This window comes from Tupaia chinensis, unplaced genomic scaffold (assembly GCF_000334495.1).
Source record: "Tupaia chinensis unplaced genomic scaffold, TupChi_1.0 Scaffold138407_1, whole genome shotgun sequence".
Lineage (NCBI taxonomy): Eukaryota > Metazoa > Chordata > Mammalia > Scandentia > Tupaiidae > Tupaia > Tupaia belangeri.
The window spans coordinates 1,527,006-1,545,801 of record NW_006198305.1 but is presented as its reverse complement, the minus strand read 5'-3'; the positions used below and the strand labels follow the sequence as shown (position 1 = coordinate 1,545,801).

Here is an 18,796-nt window from a genome sequence, read left to right as displayed (position 1 = left end):
GCGGGGAGCTGGGGGCGGCCGGAGCGTTTCGCTGGGGCGCCGGGGCCTGCGCCGGCAGGAAGGAGGCTCGACGCCGCGGGCGCCGCCCACCACACAGCCACGCCCGCTTCCTCCAGGGGAAACGAGGCGCTGGCTTCCGCCGCCCCGCCGATTCTTTACAGAAGGATGGGTGCCCGACAGTGCTCTCCTCCGCTTTTGAGGTTCGGCCCAGCCAGTCAGACTGTCATCAGAGACTATCAGCTACGCCTTCGAGATCCAATCCCATCCCTGTCCCCTTCATACAGAAGTGAGCTCAACGGTGCATGCGACGGAGCTGGCCGCAGCTCGCTGGAACCGGGCGCCCCACTGTCGTGGCTGGGGGCACACACCGCGCGAGCGATAATGCTGTGGTCTGTTCAAAGAAAGGGTGCGCGTTTAGATATCCCACGTTAGTAGAACATAAGTTTAACTTGGGGACCGACAGGTGGCGTGGTGGTTAAAGGCGCTGGACTCCCACGTGGGTGACGACCGGGTCTCGAACCTGGTTTTTTCTTTTCTCACTTAACCTCTCTCTCTCTCTCTGGTCAAGTTGGAAAAATAATAAGGTTAAATTCTTTTTTAAAAAATATAGTTGTAATCTGTTAATGCCGTTTATGTCTTCCTTTTTATTAATCCTGGTGTCCTTCAACAAGCACTAGGACCTTTTCCCATACAGTACTCAGAAGTAAAATTAGGGGGGCCAGCAGGTGGCGTGGTGGATAAGGACGCTGGACTCCCACATGGCCGACCATGGTCGAGACTTGGACCTGGTGGCTTGCTTTCTCAATTTCTCTCTCTCTCTCTGTGTATTTCTGGTCAAATTAAAAATAATAATAATAAAATGAATAAATAAATTAAATTAAATAATTCTTTTTAAAAAAAAAAAGTAAAATTAGGAACTGCAAAATACCCATTTTGGGCTGAGAGAAACCAAGCACAAGAACTCACTGAGTCCTGGGGTAATTATGGATGTCACATTCTTAGCAGGCAGTAAGGTTCTCCTAAAATCAACCTTAATTAGTTAAAACAACACAAGGGGAGGGCAACAGGTGGTATGGTGGTTAAGGGCACTGGACTTCCACATGACAGACCATGGTTCCAGTCCCAGACCTGGCAGCTTGCTTTCGCACTCACTCTGTTCAAACGGTCAAATTTAAATAAATAAAGTTAAAATTTAAAACATTCTTAAAAAGGAGACATCCAAATGTATTGATGGTGAAAACCAGAGAATATGGCAGAGACGCTTCAGGTAGCCAGTAGACACCTAGCACTGGAAGCAGGCTTCTCTTGTTCCTGGTTGATAGGGCCTGTGCTTCAGTGCCCCCTCAATGCATTTGCCAGTTACCACTTAGAAAAATCTATCTTCCTTGTCTACTGACTGAGTGAGCTACAGTCCAACGCCAGCAGGTGGAGTGGTGGTTAAGGTACTGGACTCCCACATAGCAGCCTGCAGTTTGAGTCCCAAACATGGGCTTGCTTTCTCTCACTGTTTCTCTGGTGAACACATATGACTTGTAGTGAATTAAAATAATAATAATGATAAATAAGATTAAATTTTAAAAAATTTTTAAAAGGAGCTACAGTCCTACAAACCAACAAACTAGAGACCATATAATCCAAGTGAGTACATTAAAACATGTATTCTATTGGGTCCTCAAAAATGTCATGATGAATTTCTTCTATGCAAAAAATGTATCATGACTTTTCCAACAATCCAATATTTAGGACCAGCTTAAGTACAATAGTTAAGCACTGTGCATTGGAAGCTGGGTCCCCAAACCACAGGAGCCAACCACAAGGTTGAATCTTGGCCCAGGTGGCTTGAAAAACATCCTAGAAAAGTGTACATCTCGGGACCAGCAGTTAGCATAATGGCTATGTCGCTGGACTCCCACATAGTCAACCACAGTTTGAGTCCTGGACCCAGTGGCTTAAACTCACGCCGGGCGTGTGTGAGTGCGTACCCAAGATCCCGAGAGGAGAATGGAAGAGAAGGGATTGAGGCATGGCCATTCCCCCTGGGGGGTGATTTCTCGCTTTCTATCTCTCTGTCTCTGTCTGTCTGGCGAACGTATGCGCCCTATAGCAAAAACCTCTCCAAGAAAAAGATAAGAAAAAGTGTACATCTGTGCCCCAAATCGGAAAAATGGATTGCAGCATGACCCTGCCTCAATAGGAGTGCTTTCTCACTTCTCTCTCATGCCTTCTGGCAATAATTTTTTTAATATTTAAATATTATTATTTTGATGTATTAGACATCTTAGGATATCTTTTAAAACATAATTTTTCCCAGAGCTAAAACTCTAGGAAGAGGGACCAGCAGATGGCATAGCAGTTAAGTCGCTGGACTCCAATGTAGTCTTGGACCCAGTGGCTTAAAACTCTTGCTAGGTGTATGTATATACATGCCCAAAATTCCAAGAGGAGAATGGAGGAGAAGGGATTGTTGTGTGGCCCAACCCACCCCCACCCCCTCAGGGAATGGTTTCTCAATTCTGTCTCTCTGGCAAGCACATGTGCCCTATAGCAAAAATCTGTAAAATAAATAAATAGGAAGACATTTTTGACCAAATTGGTCATATGAAACAATACCCAAATAAAGCAAAGCGTTATTGATATTAAGTACCTCAAGTTTTTTCCCAGGTAGAGTTTCTAACTTATAAACAAAGTTTGGTGACTTTGTACCAAGACTCCTCCCTCTATTCTTTCAGATTGTAAGTCCTCTAAATATGTGTGAAACTGAATGGAATGGAATTATATTAGAGTGGTCAGATAAAATACAGGGACATTTTACTATGTTTGGGACACTTAAATTTTTAAAAAATGTGTTATTTATCTCAATTTCCTATTTAATTTGAGTCTCATGGTTTTTGTTTTGTTTTGTTTTTTTCTTGTTTGTTTTTGCCAACTCAGGCAATCCTATTTTAGGGATGAAATTGCCCCATTAGAAAATACCTAGTGGAGCCAAGAGGTGACGTAGTGGTTAAGAAGCTGGACTCCCACATGGCTGACACAGTTTGAGTGCCAGGCCTGGCAGCTTGAAAATCACAACAGGTGTCTGTGTGTACATGCCAAAAAATCCCAGGAGGAGAATAGAAGAAAAGGAACTGTGGCCTGGCCTTAGCCCCTGGGCAGTGACTTTTCACCTTCCCTCTCTGTCACTCTTTTTCTGACAAGCGCTCAGGCCATATGGCAAAAACCTTTAAAAAAGGAAAATACCTAGCATTACTGCTCCCAGGCCTTTTTTACTGACAGATTAAATTCCTTCTTACTTTGAGAGAGAAGGTAAATAACAGGTGGACTGAGTACCTCCATTCAATTTTTCTTTTTTTGGCGGGGGGGAGAGGTTTTCACCATAGAGTGCGTGCGCTCGCCAGACAGACAGAGAGAGACAGAAAGCAAGAAATCACCCCCCGGGGGGATGGCCACGCTGCAATCCCTTCTCCATTCTCCTCCCAGGATCTTGGGCACGCACACACACATGCCTGACATGAGTTTAAGCCACTGGGTCCGGGACATGAACAACAGTTGACTACATGGGAGTCCAGTGACATAGCCATTACGCAAACTGCTGGTCCCCCTCCATTCAAATTTTTAGTGTATGTGTTCGCCAGGGACAGAGAAAGAAAGCGAGAAATCTTCCCCATGGGATGGCCACACTTCAATTCATTCTCCCTCATTCTCTTCTCGAGATTTTGGGCACACACGCACACACGCCCAGTGTGAGTTTAGAGTCACCAGGTCCAGCACTGAATTGCAGTTGGCCACATGGGAGTCCAGCCCCTTAAGCACTGTGCAACCTGCTGGCCCCTCAAGATTTTTTGTTTTCTTTTTAACTGCTGTAAGGTGGGTGTGCTCGCTGGAGAGACAGGAAAGGGGAAAGTGAGAAATCACCCCCCAGTCCCTCTTTTTTATACTCCGCTCAGGATTTTGGATAACCACACCCGTGCCTGGCATGTTTTTCAAGCTGCCAGGTCTGAGACTCAAACCGCAGAGTAGGACATGTGAGATCCAGCCACTTTAACCACCAAGCCACCAGCTGGCCCTCAATTCAATCAATCCAGGAAAACAAATACAAAAACAAAAGAAAAAAAATCCCACAAAACTGCTATTCTTAAAGTCCTGACAGACAAAGTTACTTGTACTGTTTTTTCAGCCTTTAGGCTCAGACCAGACCTGGATGTGCCCAGCGCAGTCCTGGAGCTATCACTCAGTACTGCAGATCATTTACAGGTATGTCCAGATCTACTGTGTTGAGAACAATTTGCACTCGAAATTGGAAGTATCTTAAAAACAGAGAGAATAATGATTTAGGGGGAAAAATCGTTTCCCACCAAAATTATGACATCATCATAAAACTTCATTGTGTAATAGGTAAACATCTATAACATTTTTAAACACAGTAATCAAACAAACACAAAACCCTGCTCATCAATTATGACATCATTTAAAAACAGAAAGGTTTTTTTCTTTTTTTTTGAGACAGAGATTTTGGCTATAGAGCATGTGCGAATGCCAGCGAGACGGAAAGACAGACAGAAAGCAAGAAATCATCCCCCAGAGGCATGACCACATTGCAATCCCTTCTCCTACAATCAACTTTTGGGATTTTGGGCACGCATGCACTCACGCTCAGCATGAGTTTTAAGCCACTGGTCTGGACCTTGAACTGTGGTCGGCTACATGGGAGTGCAGCAACATAATCATTACACATCTGCTGGTCCCTAAAAACAAAGTTTTTAATTAATTTTTTTTTTGAGAGAGAGAGAGGGGTTTTGGCTACAGGGGCATGTGTGCAACAGGCAGACAGAGAGAGACAGAAAACAAGAAATCACTCCCCAGGAGGCATGGCCAAGCCGCAATCCCTTCTCCCCCATGCTTCTCTTGGGATCTTAGGCACACATGCACATGCCCAGCATGTTCTAAACCACAAGGCCTAAGACTCGAACCACATTGATTACATGGGATCCCAGCAACAAAACCATTATATCTTCTGCTGGTCCCAAAGGAAAAAGTTTTTTTTTTTTTTTTTTTTTTTTTTTTATAAAAAAGAATTATTTATTTATTCATTCACTTATTTTAATTTGACCAGAGCGAGACACACATACACACACACACACACACAGAAAGAGAGAGAAGGGGAGAGAGAGAGAGAAAGTGAGAAAACAAGCCACCAGGTCTGGCACTCGAACCGTGGTTACCCATGTGGGAGTGTCTAGCGCCTTAACCACCATGCCACCTGCTGGTCCCAAAATAGAAAGCTTTTAAAAATCCCATTAGAGGGACCAGCAGTTGGTGTAATGGCTATATTGCTGGACTCCCATGTAGCCCAACTGCGGCTCGAGTCCCAGACCCAGTGGCTTGGTGGCTTAAAACACATCGGGCGTGTGTATGTGCGTGCCCAAGATTCTGAGAGGAAAATGGAGGAGAAGGGATTGAGGCATGGCCATCTCCCCGAGGGGGGGGGGCGGATTTCCCATTTTCGGTCTCTCTGTCTCTTTCTGTCCTTCTGGCCAGTGCATGCACCCTATAGCAAAAACCTCTCCAAAAAAAAAAAAAATCCCATTAGAATTCAAGATCAGCACTCTGAGAAGAGGATCCTGAAAAGTCAATAGTACTACATGTCCAGTAGATGGCAGAAGAACCCAAAATAACCACATTTAGGTAAATTTCAGACCAAATTCCTTGGATTACGTACCTGGTTGTAAAAAAAAAGTGACTATCTGAATTTGTACTTCATATATATGTAAAAAACATATCACTTCTAACTAGGTTAATACTAATATTTTCACTTCTCATGGTTTTTAAAATTTTACATGTAGCCATTGTACACATTTACCACATACAACATGGTTTTTCAAAGTATCTATATATGCATTGCCCGTCAGTCAAGTCAACATTATTACTGTAAACGTCATCCGAGATAGCTTTCTATTCCTGTGTCTATTATTTTTGTTTTCTTTTAGAATTGTTTTATTTAAATTGATTTATTTCATTTATTTTGACCAGAAAGTGATGGAGAGAGAGAGAGAGAGGGAAAGGGAAAGAAAGCAAACCGCCAGGTTCAAGACCCAAACCCACACCACCATGCCACCTGCCAGCCCTATTCCTGTGTCTATTAATACTAATATTTTTAAAAATTGTGGAGCTGGGGCTGGCAGGTAGCACAGTGGTTAAGGCACTGGACATTCACATAGTTGCCAAGGCTCAATTCCTAGACCTGGTGGCTTGAAACATGCCAGGCACATACGTGTGTGTGTGTGTATGTGTGTGTGTGCATGCCCAAAATGAAAAGAGAAGAATGAAGGAGAAGGGCTTGTGACGTGGCCATCCTCCCTGGAGGGTGATTTCTCTGTCTCTCCAGCGAGCGTATTACCCGATAGCAAAAAATCTCTCTTTAAACAACAACAAAACAAACAAAAACAAAAAACTGGCAAAAATCTCTCTTTAAAAAAAACTTATAGAATCATATTCCTTTTAAAAATAAAGATTTATTATTTTCATTTGACCAGAGAGAGAAGGAAAGTGAGAAAGCAATCCACTATGTCCAGAACTTGAACCATGGCTAGCCATGTGGGATTCCAACACCTGAACCACCGCCACCTGCTGGTCCCAGAATCACACTACTTTTAATCTGCAGGAATGAGCATACATGTATTCATTGAATAACTGTTTCTTTTATACACCTTGGGCACTGACTCATCACAAAGGCTATACCAGGAAACAAGAAATACAGTGGGTCACTGCAGGGAGATCTTACTCCGAGTCAGAAAAGGCCTTCTTTAGATAAAAGTGAGAGGGACAGCAGATAAAAGGTGTTTTGGGCCAAGGAGCCATACTGAATGGCATCATACCTGCAAAGAATTGGAAAGAAGTTTAACGAACCATGCAGCATAAGGGGGAAAGTGCCATGCAAAAAGCCTAATGAAGAAGACAGGAATTAGCTCAAGTATTATCATGCAGATCACAAGAATTTTGGAGCCAACAGGTGGCATGGTGGTAGGCGCACTAGACTCCCACATGGCCGACTGTGGTTCGAGTCCCTGATCTGGTGGCTTGTTGCCTCACTTTCTCTTTTTGTCTCTCTCGGGTCAAATTAAAAATAATAATAGTAACAAAAAAATGAAAGTATGGACTTTTTCCCATAGCAAATGGAAAGCTATTAAAGGATTTTAAAAACATGGTATCAGTTCTGTGTCTTTAAAAGAGTGGTTTCTTTTCTTTTCTTTTTTTTTTTTTTTTTTGTCATAGGGCATGTGCACTCACCACAGAGGGAGAGTGAGAAGGTAAGTGAGAAATCACCCCCCCCACCACCACCTCTCTTCTCCTCCATTCTCCTCTAGGGATTTTGTGCACACACATGTACATGCCCAGTATGATTTTCAAGCCACTGGGTCCAGGACTGGAACCACAGTCTGCTATGTAGGACTACAACACCTTAACCACCATGCCACCTGCTGCCCCAAGAATGTTTCTGTTTTGTTTTGTTCTAAGAGATTTTTGCTATAGGGTGCATGCACTTGCTGGAGAGACACAGACAGAAACGGCCATGCTGCAATCCCCTCTCCTCTGGTCTCCTCCCAGGATTCTGAGCACACACACACATGCCTGGCTTGTTTCAAGTCACTGGGTCAGGGACTCAAACTAGCCAGTCATGTGGGACTCCAGTGCCTTAACCACCATGCTACCTGTTTTTGTATTTTTTTAAGAATTATTTTAAATTTTTTTCTTTTTCTTTTTTTAAAAATTCCCTACAGGGCACATGTGCTCACCAGAGACTGCTAGAGGGGGAAAGTGAGAAAGCAAGCTGCAGGTCTGGGACACGAACCATGGTTGGACATGACAGAGTCCAGCTCCTTAACCACCATACTACCTGCTGGCCCCAAGTGTTCTTTTCTTCTTTTTTTTTTTAAATAGAGATTTTTGCTGTAGGGTGCATGCGCTCTCCAGAGACATATAGAAAGCAAGAAATCACACCCCATGCCTCAGCAATCCCTTCTTCTCCATTCTCTTCTTGGAATTTTGGGCACCCACACATACACATGAACCTAGCCTGCTTGAAGCCTCCTGGTCCAGGATTCAAACAGTGGTCAGCCATGTGGGAGTTCAGTGACATAATCATTACACCATCTGCTGGTTCTCTGAGTGTTCTTATTTATTAAGAGAGATTCTTCCTATAGGGGGTGTGAACTCACTGGAGAGACAGAGAGAAAAAGTGAGAAATCACCCTCTAGAAAGGATAACCACGCTGCAATCCCTTATCCTCCATTCACCTCTTGGGATTTTAGGCACACATACACGTGCCTGGCATGAGTTTCAAGGTACGAGGTCCAGGACTCAAAATACAGTCGACTACATGAGAGTCCAGCGATGTCATCATTACACCATCTGCTGGTTCCCCGAGTGTTCTTTCTTTAAAAGAACATTTATGAGGGGCCAGCAGGTGGTGTAGTGATTAAGGGTGCTGGACTCCCACATAGCCGACCACGGTTCAAGTTCCGAACCTGACAGCTTTTGCTCTGTCTCTCTCTCTGGTCAAATTAAAATACATAAAAATGAATAAATGAATAAAGTTAAATAAAATAATTTTTTAAAAGGCCATTTGTAAACAAAAATAAAAAGAAGCTGTGGTAGTTGAGGTACTGAACTCCCACATGGCTGACGGTAGTTCGAGTCCTGGACCTGGAGCCTTGCTTTCTCACTTTCCCTCCCTCTTTCTTTGCGGGGGGTGCACATGACTTGTAGCAAATTTTTAAAAAAATCTTAAAAAAACCCCAAACATTTATGGTAATAGAAGGGAGCAAAATTTGATGCAGGGAAAGCAATGTGGAGGGAAAAAAAAAAACAACTGGGTGAGAGCCAGCAGGTGGTGCTGTGGTTAAGGTCCTGGACTTCTACATGGCCAGGTACAGTTTGAGTCCAGTACGTGGTGGCTACTTTCTCACATCCCCTCTCTGTCTCTCTGGTGAATACATGTGCCCCATAGCAAATTTTTTTTTTTTTTGGAGAGATTTTCACTGTAGGGCACGTGTGCTCGCCAGACAGACAGAGAGAGACATAGAGACAGAAAGCGAGAAATCACCCCCCAGGGGGGATGGTCACGCCGCAGTCCCTTCTCCTCCATTCTCCTCTCGGGATCTTGGGCACGCACGCACACGCGCCCGGCGTGAGTTTTAAGCCACCGGGTTCGGGACACGAACCGCGGTTGACTATGTGGGAGTCCAGCGACATAGCCATTACGCTAACTGCTGGTTCCCATCCCATAGCAAAATTTTAAAAGAATTATTTAACTTTATTTTAATTTGACCAAAGAGGGAGAGAGAGACGGAACGTGAGAAAGTAAACCGCCAGGTCCAGGACTTGAACTGTGGTCAGCCATGTGGGAGTCCAGCACCCCAACCACTATACCACCTGCTGGTACCGGTACCCCTCTATAGCCAATTAAAAAATAATAAGTAAAAGTAAAGAAATAATTCTTAAAAACAAAAAACACAGGTGAGAGATAGCAATAGCCAGGACAGCGAGGAAGTGGATGTAAAGAATAATGTTCTGGGGCTAGCAAGTAGAGTGATGGTTAAAGCACTGGGCTCCCACGTGTCCAAACATGGTTCAAGTCCCAGACCTGGTGGCTTGCTTTCTCACTTTTCCTCTCTCTTCGTCTCCCTCTGGTAAGTGCATGTATCCTATAACAAAATGTTTAAAAAGGATAAAAGAGTAAAAATAAATAATAATTCTTATTTATTATTTAGTCCTGCCAGGTCCAGGACTCCAAATCATGACCAGCCTTGTTGGAGTCCAACACCTTAACCACCAGGCCACCTGCCAGCCCCCATTGGTAGCTTTTTATAAATATTCATGGTAAGCTTAGAGAAAAGCCTACCACCTTAGGAAAAGTTGGCTTATCTATACCCTTCCACCATTACCATGAATTTTTCTCATAAGAAAAAAAGAATGCAAAGATTGAGATTAAACAGGCAAAGTTTTATTATCAAATGTAACAATTCTACAAAAACTCAGTAGTATTGTAGTAAGTCTTACGCCTATCTTAGTCTCTCAGAGCTGTGGGCAGACAGCATCTTAAGGCATCAAGTATAAAGAACTTTGTTTCTGATCTTAAGTGCCAGTTATCACCAATTCGCACATGAAACGTTTGTTTTCTTACTGCAGTGAAAGGGCCATGGCTGGTCAGCTAAAGAGGGAAACGTTTGGCTCTCCATTCAAGGTGGTAATCAAAGTAATGCGAAGGAAATAAAAATAGCAGCCACATAAACCTGCACGGCAATGAATTCAAGCAAAGGACAGTATGAGTGACTTAAAAAGATGCGTGCACTTAGTGGAATCCTGTTTTCCTCTTCGGAGTTACACGAGGCAGCAGTTCTAGCTAGCATCTAATATTGCACTTTGTAGCATAAACACAGCTAAACACGCAGTGCAAACACTGACCGCGTTGGTACCTGGCCTGCCCGCATCAGTGTTCACCTCTCAGTCTAGCATGCTGACTACAGTCCTAGGTTCTTTAAGGTAATTATTTGACAGTTAAGGCATTAGAGAAGAAGGTTGAAGGCTATTTTAATATGTACAAGCATTCACTTCGGTTCAGTTAGTATATTGCTTCCTAAGAATACACTGTCCAAAGTGTCCAAACATGGTTCAAGTCCCAGACCTGGTGGCTTGCTTTCTCACTTTTCCTCTCTCTTCGTCTCCCTCTGGTAAGTGCATGTATCCTATAACAAAATGTTTAAAAAGGATAAAAGAGTAAAAATAAATAATAATTCTTATTTATTATTTAGTCCTGCCAGGTCCAGGACTCCAAATCATGACCAGCCTTGTTGGAGTCCAACACCTTAACCACCAGGCCACCTGCCAGCCCCCATTGGTAGCTTTTTATAAATATTCATGGTAAGCTTAGAGAAAAGCCTACCACCTTAGGAAAAGTTGGCTTATCTATACCCTTCCACCATTACCATGAATTTTTCTCATAAGAAAAAAAGAATGCAAAGATTGAGATTAAACAGGCAAAGTTTTATTATCAAATGTAACAATTCTACAAAAACTCAGTAGTATTGTAGTAAGTCTTACGCCTATCTTAGTCTCTCAGAGCTGTGGGCAGACAGCATCTTAAGGCATCAAGTATAAAGAACTTTGTTTCTGATCTTAAGTGCCAGTTATCACCAATTCGCACATGAAACGTTTGTTTTCTTACTGCAGTGAAAGGGCCATGGCTGGTCAGCTAAAGAGGGAAACGTTTGGCTCTCCATTCAAGGTGGTAATCAAAGTAATGCGAAGGAAATAAAAATAGCAGCCACATAAACCTGCACGGCAATGAATTCAAGCAAAGGACAGTATGAGTGACTTAAAAAGATGCGTGCACTTAGTGGAATCCTGTTTTCCTCTTCGGAGTTACACGAGGCAGCAGTTCTAGCTAGCATCTAATATTGCACTTTGTAGCATAAACACAGCTAAACACGCAGTGCAAACACTGACCGCGTTGGTACCTGGCCTGCCCGCATCAGTGTTCACCTCTCAGTCTAGCATGCTGACTACAGTCCTAGGTTCTTTAAGGTAATTATTTGACAGTTAAGGCATTAGAGAAGAAGGTTGAAGGCTATTTTAATATGTACAAGCATTCACTTCGGTTCAGTTAGTATATTGCTTCCTAAGAATACACTGTCCAAACAGTCTCATTTCTGTGATATTAAAAACTATGGAATTTCTCTTATTAGCTAAGTCATTGATAATGCAAAAAGTACAATATAAAATAATACATATGAAGCCATAATATTCAGTTACCGTTCAAACTACAAATTACTAACTACATTTAGTTGCTTCATTTTTGGTTTCGCATTTTGGCCCCTAGTAAATTCTTCTATTTACAATTGGTACCTGATGAGAAAAAGATACAAACTTTTTAACTATGTAAGTTTTGTGGAGGGCACACCTTTTCTCCTAAATTATCCTCGGCTGTTTTAAAAATTATTTTAATAGGTGTTTAACTGTAAGATATTATGATGGCCAAGAGACTGGGAAAATATTAGCTTTATTATATTCCTTTTCTTAAGTTTGTGATTTAAATATTCCAAGACCTCATGCTTGAATTACTTAACAAGATAGCGTGATTGTGCAGGAAACAGAAGAGTGGGAATACAAAAAATGAAGCTTCTATAACAGTTTCTGATGGAGATGGTAAACATTAGTGGAGTAATTTTTTATCCAGGACTTACAACTTAGGACACACCTATGCTGCAAATAATGGACACATCTGATTTCAAATTCACATTTTAAATGCCTATTTGCAATCAGCAAGGAGCCAGGTATGCGACAAACTGCTTGTTAAGGACTGGCTTCACTGGCTCACATTGTTCACTCCACCTAAAGGTAAGGCACAGGTCCACTGTCCAATCATGTTTTCTCAAAATACTGTAGCCTGAGTGTAGACAAACGTCCCCTGAAGTTGCTAGAAGTTTTCTCATGGTTTCTCATGGTTTCAGGATCACCATACATCTTTCAAACACTAGGGGAAAAAAAGAATAAAAAGAAATGTTATAGTCTGTAACTATAATTCATAGTTCTTTTCAGCCATAAAGCTGATTGTGTATGCCAAAATGACTAAAAAAGCTTTCACACAGTCCAAAATTTGTTTAAGAGTTTTTTCCCCTTTGGTATGTGTGCTCACCAGAGAGAGACAGAGAGACAGAAACAGTGAAAGGAGAAGTAAAAATCACCCCCCAGGGGCAGATGGCCATGCCACAATCCCTTCTCCATTCTCCTCCCAGGATCTTGGGCATACATGCACACATGCCTGGTGTGATTTTCAAGCTACCGGGTCTGGGACTCAAACTGCAGTTAGCCATGTAGGAGGAGTCCACTGACATAACCACTACATCATCTGCTGGCCCCATAGCCCGAATTTTTATTTCACACAGATTTTGTTTATGTGTGTGTAGTTGGCATTTTTGACAACTTCCTGGCCTTTGTATTATCAAATGTGTAGGTGTGTAGGTGTGTGTGTGTGTGTGTGTGTTTAAATAAATTTGTCCATTTCATCCATAAGACAGAGACAGGCAGGCAGGCAACTCCAGTCTTGACCAACCAGCATTACAGAAACATGCAGGCTGGCGTGTACTCAGAGACCCGGGGCACGGCCTCGGCACCGCGCAGAACCTTGTTGCCACTTCACCATCACAGCTGTATCAAATGTGCTTAGCATTTATGTTTTCACTTCCCCACTCAATTCAACTCCTTTGGGGAGAGACTTTTGTGTTCATTCATTCGTCTGGGTCCCTAAGCTATCGCCGTACTCTTCTGGTATTAGAGGTTTGATACTTTTACCAAAAGAAGTGAAACCATTAGGAAAAAAAAAAAAAACTTAAACATGTCAGGCATATGTGCGCTTGAGCCCCCAATCCCAATATAGTGAAGAAAAGATTGTTGGATGACCACATCCCATGAAAGATGCCTTCTCCCTCTCTGACTGTGGTCTGGAAACCACATAGTCTACATAGCCTCTGGAGAAAAAAAAATTACAAAGAATTTCATCCCTACCCATAAACCTTTTTTTTTTTTTAAAGAAAGTATGTGTGTGTGTGTGTGTGTATATATACATATATATGTATATAAGATTTTTTGCTATACAGTGTGTACTCTTGCTAGAGAGAGAAACAGAAAGTGAGAAATCACCCCCAAAAGGGGATGGCCATGCCACAATCCCTTTTCCTCTGTTCACCTCTCAAGATTTTGGGCATATATTCACACACTCATGCCTGGTGTGAGTTTTAAGCCACTGAGTCCGGACTTGAACCACGGTCGACTGTGGGAGTCCAGCAATGTAACCCTAATGCCATCTGCTGGTCCCTATAACTTTCTTTTTTTTAAAGAGGTTTTTGCCATAGGGCATGTGTGCTTCGCTGGAGAGAGAGAGAGACAGATAGACAGAAAAAGACAGAGAGGGAAAGTGAAAAATAACTCCCCCAGGGAAGATAGCCATGCCACAATCCCTTTTCCATTCTCCTCCTAGGATCTTGGGCACACACGTATGGGCACCAAGGATGATTTTCAAGCCACCAGGTCCAGGATGTGAACTGTGGTTAGCCATGTGAGAATCCAGTGACATAGTCAAGATATCACCTGCTGGCCCCCATGTAACTTTTTTTGTTTTTAGGTTTTTGTCATAGAGTCAGTAAGCTCATTGGAGGGAGAAAGAGGAAAAGAAAGAGAGAAATCACCCAACCCCAGAGAGGGTAGCCACACTAAAAGCCCTTCACCTTCAGAGATTTGGGGCACATATACATGCACAAGTGCCCAGTATAATTTTCAAATCGCCGGGTCTGTGACTCAAACTGTGGTCAGCCACATAGGAGTCCAGTACCTTCACCACCATGTCACCTGCTGGACCCCACATATAACCTTTTAAATTACCATGTTATCCCTATTTTGAAGATGAGGAAACTACAGCACAGAATCATTATGAAGAGATCTAGGATTGGAATTAATAGTGTATAACAACGTAGTGGAACCAAAGGAAAATCTAAGAATGAAAACTTTACCTAGTCATTAGGTATACTTTCATACATAAACATTAAAAATACTGATTTCTTAGAATTCGTTTTTTTTTTTGAGAAGTTTTCACTATAGGGTGCGTGCACTCGCCAGACAGAGAGACAGAAAGCGAGAAATCACCCCCAACGGGAGATGGCCATGCCACAATCCCTTCTCCCTTCTCCTCTCAGGATCTTGGGCACGCATGCACACATGCCCAGCGTGAGTTTAAGCCCCCGAGTCCGAGACTCAAATAGCGGTCGACTACATGGGAGTCCAGCAACATAGCCATTATGCCAACTGCTGGTCCCTAGAATTCTTTTTTTTTTTTCCTTTTTTGGAGAGGTTTTTGCTATAGGATGCATGTGCTCACCAGACAGACAGAGACAGAGAGATAGAAAGCAAGAAATCACCCCCCAGGGAGGCTAGCCAAACCGCAATCCCTTCTCCTCCATTCTCCTCTCAGAATCTTGGGCACGCATGCACATGCGCCCGGCGTGAGTTTAAGCCACCGGGCCCGGGATGCGAACCGCGGTCGACTATGTGGGAGTCCAATGACATAGCCATTATGCTAACTGCTGTTCCCCCTAGAATTCATTTTTAAAATACAGTCTATGAAGTGACCATAGTTAACACTCAGCTTAAAGCACTCAGTTGGAAGGCTTCTCCATGGATACTAAATGCAGATAAGAAAATCTATCCATAACCCAGTAGTTTTGGTAATACCTACTTTTCCCTTCTTTTGGCCATAGCACCTGAATTTTCTTTAAAGAACTGCATCCCTACTCAGTCTCAAGCCCATAATGAGGCAATTTTACTGTGTGACCCAGAAAGAGCCGAAATGGCAGGCCTCAGGGGGTTCAGAGATAGACTGAAGCCTGGCCAATGAAACTCAAATCCTTATGGACGTGAAATGGAAGGGGGTAAGCCTGTTATTGGGAGGTATCTATGGGAAAGAGGTACTGTGACTAACAGCGAGCCCTAAGAACCAGCCAAGTCCGAAAACCTGAGTCTACCAGTCAGCGAGTCCTACCTGTCTCATTTCCATAGTCCAGTGTATTATACTTGGAAACATCACCTTTGCAGATGCTGAAAAAGTTACCTTCCTATTTTGTGAAATGTGGAGGCTAAAAGAAGCAAAATGCTTAGTATTCTCAGCCTTGCTGTGTAGTACCATTGATATCCAATGGAGATTTAGTGTTTTGTTATGAAACTACAGATTCCTAACTACTAGCAGAGAAAGAAAGAAAACAAAAGTCTCAGGGAGATAGGAGGAAGTTTCTTCTTCTCCCCTAATAAGAACAAACACTATTATACAAAGATAAAGTTCAAAATTATAACTGCAAACATTCACAAATCCATCTTTCCTTCCTAGTAAGATCCATGTTATAATGCATTTAATTTGAGCCGTGGTTAAGGCACTGGACACCCACATGGCCTATTGCCAGACCTGGCAGCTTGAAACTCAGGCTGACAACTTGTGGGTGCCCCAAATCCCAAAAGGAGAATGGAAGAGAAGGAATTGCAGTATTGCTATCACACCCAGGGGGTGATTTCTCATTTTCTGTATCTCTCTGGAGAGTGCACACAACCTATAGCAAAAATTTCTCTCCCTCTCAAAAAAAAAAAAAAAAAAATTGTAATAAACTGTTGTTGAAAGTATTATATACCAAGGATTCCCTTAAGATATCTGGATTTGGGTCAGCAAGTGGCATGGTCATTAGGCCACTGAACTCTCACATGGCTGACCACAGTCTGAATCCCAGACCTGTTAGCTTGAAACATCACGCCAGATACATGTGCATACATGATCAAAATTCTAAGAGGAGGATGGAGAAGGGATTGCAGCAAGTCATCCCCCAGGGTAGAGGGGGTGATTTCTCATTTTTGCTCTGACAAGTGCTCATGCCCTGTGGTAGAATCCTTTAAAAAAAAAAACAAACCTGTATTTGACCAACTGGTAATATATCCTATGAAATGAACTATAACTCTTTGAAAAGTCTGCAACTCTGAGAAGGTGTAATCTTTTTCATATGATAATTTTCTCATTTTCCTAAAAAGTTTGTCCTTTTTTTTTTTAAGAGGTTTTTGCTTTAGGGCATGTGTGCTTGTGGAGGACAAGGTGGGGGGAGAGAGAGACAGACACACAGGAAGACAAAGTGAGAAATCACCCCTGAGGGGGAATGGCCATACTGGAGTCCCTTCTCCTCCATTCTACATTGTGGCCAGCATGAGTTTCAAGCCACCAGGTCCTCCAGGACTCGAGCCGTGGTCAGTCATGTCAAGATCCAGCAACATAACTGCTATGGGATCTGCTGGCCCCTAGAAAACTTTTTATTATAGTTTTTGCCATATAAGGAGTTACAGGTTCTGGGCACTAGGATGTAGACAGCTTTAGGACCACCATTCAGCCTATTACAAGCACTTACTTTGCCATTCCTATTTGGTCAACAGAAAGGACCCCAAGACAGAAATTAGAATTCCTGCGTTATTTTTTTCCCCCTTGGTTATTAGCTATATGACATTGTGAACGTGACCTAAACTTTCTGGGTTTCATTTCTTCTCTTTTATTTCTGTTTTTTAATTTTTAAAAATTTTTGCTGTGGAGTACCTGAATTTGCCTGAGACAGAGAGGGAAAGTGAGAAATCACCTCCTGGTGGGGATGGCCAAGCCACAACCCCTTCTTCCCCATTCTCCTCTATGGATTTTAGGTGCACATGCACATGTGCCCAGTGTGATTTTCAATCTTCCAGGACTGGTGGCTCAAATAGTGCAGATGGTCATGTGGGATCGAGCCACCTAAAACTCCATGCCACCTGCTAGCCCTTCATTTCATTTATCGAAAAGAAACACAGATACCAGCCTTCAGACTATACAGATCCGTGTTGAGACTCAAATGAGACTGTGGGTGAAATACTGCTTCTAAGAATATAAGCTACTCGGGGCCAGCAGATGGTATAGTGGTTATGTCATCAGACTGCTACATGGCAGACTGTGGTCTGAGGCCCAGACCTGGTGGCTTAAAAAACCACGCTGGGCACATGTGCTCGCATGCCCAAGATCACTGGAGGAGAATGGAGAAGGGATTGCGGCATGGCCACCTCCCCCGGGGGGAGGGGGGGAGGCAGGTGTTGGGGTGGTGGTTGACTTCTCCCTTTCCTTTTCACTGTCTCTGTCAGTCTTTCTGGAGAGCTTGCTCACCGTAAGGCAAAAACCTAAAAACCTCTAAAAGAAAAGAGTATAAGCTACTCTATTATTATAGTATAAAAGATGACTCATGATTTTTTTCTTAATTTACTAGCTGGCAGAGAGGGGTTGGGGAGAAAGCACTCATCCAAGGGGCATGGTCACACTACAATTCCTTCTCCATGTCTTCATCCTGTCAGGATTTGGGTAACATACTTACAATCCCTCAACTTGTGTCTCAAGCTGCTGAAGATGGGATTCAAACTGTGTCATCTATGTGGGCTCTGACTCTCTTAAACAATAGGCCATAGGGCCAGCCCCCATTATGATGAACAAGGAAGAGGAGTAGGCAGACATACACACACGCGCATGTGCATACATGAATGGAACTTCAGAATGTCATGGAAAGAAGAATGTACAAGTTTATTCTGATGCAAAAAAAGGTTAAAATCCAAGCAGTGTGTGGGCCAGCAGATGACATGGTGGTTAAGTCACTGGACTCCAACATGGCTCCCCATGGTTCGAGTCCAAAATCTGGCAGCTTGCTCTCACATTCCTTCTCTCTCTCTGGTCAATAAAAAAATAAGTAAATAAAATTATTTATTTATTCTTTTGTTTTAATTTGACAAGAGAGAGAGAAAGAAAGAGAGAAATCAAGCTGCCAGGTCTGGGACTCATGGTCACCCATGTGGGAGTGTCCAGCACCTGAACCACCATGCCACCTGCTGGCCCCCAAAATAAATAATTCTAAAAAAAAAATTCATGTACTGTGGGGTCAGCAAGTGGCATGGTAGTTAAGGTGCTGGATTCCCTTATGTCCAAACATGATTCAAGTCTTGGACCTGATGAATTGAAAATCATATCAAGCATATGCATGTGTGCACGCAGGAGCTCAAGAAGAGAATGGAGAAGGATTGCAGCATGACCTTCTCCTCAAGGGGGATTTCTTATTTTTCCTTATCTCTTTCTCTCTTTGGCAGGTGCACATGCCCTATGGCAAAGACTTATAGGGAAGGAAAATGTGTGTGTTGTGTGTTTTAAAGAACTATTTTATTT

At 42.8% G+C, this 18,796-nt stretch overlaps 1 protein-coding gene across 1 annotated transcript in view; it reads right to left on the bottom strand.

Annotated features, from left to right (window-relative positions):
- Window positions 1-11,057: 11,057 nt before the first annotated feature.
- The window catches only part of ESRP1 (epithelial splicing regulatory protein 1), a 71,104-nt gene continuing 63,365 nt past the window's right edge, over window positions 11,058-18,796 (bottom strand). The window contains exon 16 of the mRNA XM_006161295.2: window positions 11,058-12,529. The gene's annotated coding sequence lies outside the window, so the exon portion shown is untranslated. The remainder of the gene's footprint in view (window positions 12,530-18,796) is intronic.